The 1,644-nt window shown below is 49.1% G+C and overlaps 1 pseudogene; it reads left to right on the top strand.

Annotated features, from left to right (window-relative positions):
- Positions 1 to 788: 788 nt before the first annotated feature.
- On the top strand, positions 789 to 830 carry LOC121838254 (annotated as a pseudogene).
- The last annotated feature ends 814 nt before the right edge of the window (positions 831 to 1,644 follow it).

Genomic DNA, 1,644 nt, shown 5'->3' on the forward strand with positions numbered 1-1,644 from the left:
CTCGATGTTTTGAGCAGAGACTGCTCTTTTTCAATTGAAGAGATAATAGAAGTTGCAAGATGTTTCGGAGGTCGAAAGAGAGAGAGAGAGAGGGAAAGCAATACATGCCTTGCAAGTGACGCCATGCTAGGGAAGAACGGGGCCCCGCACCATAGTGGTGGTTGACCTTTTTCACACCGCGCGGATGCGCTCACCGAGGCGTAGGATGCCGCTAAGTGCCCGGACATGCGCTGACATGCACCATATTTTCAACAAAGCTACCAGTTATGTTACATGTGAACTTGGAAAAACGTGCCGAGCTTACGATATTGACGTTTAGCCAGTACGTGCAGAATTTTTCGGCATTGGTGCGATCACGCTACGAGCAGAAAGTTTCGATATGCCGCCGACGCAGTTTTAAAACATAAAAACTGTCGTGTCGCAAAAAAAAAAGAAAAAAAAAGAAGAAGAGCTGAATTGCGTGCTTCAACATTTGACGAGCGGCTCTAGGAGTCGCTTGTAGAAAAATTGTTACGATTTTGCGAAATAGTGGTAAACCACGCAAGGCTACCGTCATAATCTAAACCCTGAGACAAAGACAAATCAAATAATGGAGGGTTTATATTATGATGTTTCCTAACCGGCTCGCCTGCATACTTTCGCTCGTTGCTAAGATTACCGTTCTCGTGGAGTGCACAAACCGATACCTCGTGGCGGTGGCGGCGTCTCGGCGAGCTTGCACACGGGGGCCGCCGCCGATTGATCGCCTTCTGGCCGGGCTAGAGCTGGGCCAGACGGTTTCTCCTCATTATGACGACTTAATCTTTTGCCTTTTACTAAAGATTACCGTACCCGGCCCGGGAGCCCCTAAGGTGCGCTCGAAGTGTGGAAACGGCGTTGTGTAACGAAATACAAAGGCCATCTGCTCCACGAACGGGCAACAGCCGATGCAAAGGCGTGCGTGAACGTAAACGGTAGAAAAGTGCCGTCGCTCGCCGTTACGAAATCCGTCCCGCAGACTCGGTAATCCGCGGCTGCATCCCCTTCCTGCCGCTCGTACTTTCGCTAACTTCACGGCTACTCTGTCTCGCGGGGCTTGCCGATGAAACGATCGGACGATCGTCAGGATAAGCAGTAATTGCTACAGCCGAGCGCGGCGCAATTTACCATTGCTCTCGCTGCGAAGCGCTGTCGAGTCAACCACCAGCATGGTAAATACCGGTGTTCGACTTCATCATGTGACGTAGGTGCCAGGCATGTATAATGAAGAGACACACGTCGACACCAAAAACAAACCCACACTAAGCGGGCCATGTCTGCAAAGACACGCCAACATGCTAAAAAATTTCGGTTATGGCAGTGTTTTGGGAAAGCAAACATATATAGTAAACGGCAGCATTTTCTTTATCGGCAAGCCCGCCCTAAAAGAAACGAAATAACAAGTATATAATCACAACTACGCGGGTCGCCATAAAAAAACCACAAGCATTCGTGAAGGAGAGAGCGGGCAGCGGCGAGGAGACGAGTTGTTGCGGAGACTGAAGGAGTGTGCCAAGTTCTAGAGCGGACGTTTTTCTTGTAGCGTCATTGATATGGCATATTTTCTTTTGAGTAGCCTTTTCTTGAGAGAAGTTACATACTCTCTGAAGTTCGAATCTCCTCAGA

Source organism: Ixodes scapularis, unplaced genomic scaffold (assembly GCF_016920785.2).
Source record: "Ixodes scapularis isolate PalLabHiFi unplaced genomic scaffold, ASM1692078v2 PGA_scaffold5__190_contigs__length_132052651, whole genome shotgun sequence".
Lineage (NCBI taxonomy): Eukaryota > Metazoa > Arthropoda > Arachnida > Ixodida > Ixodidae > Ixodes > Ixodes scapularis.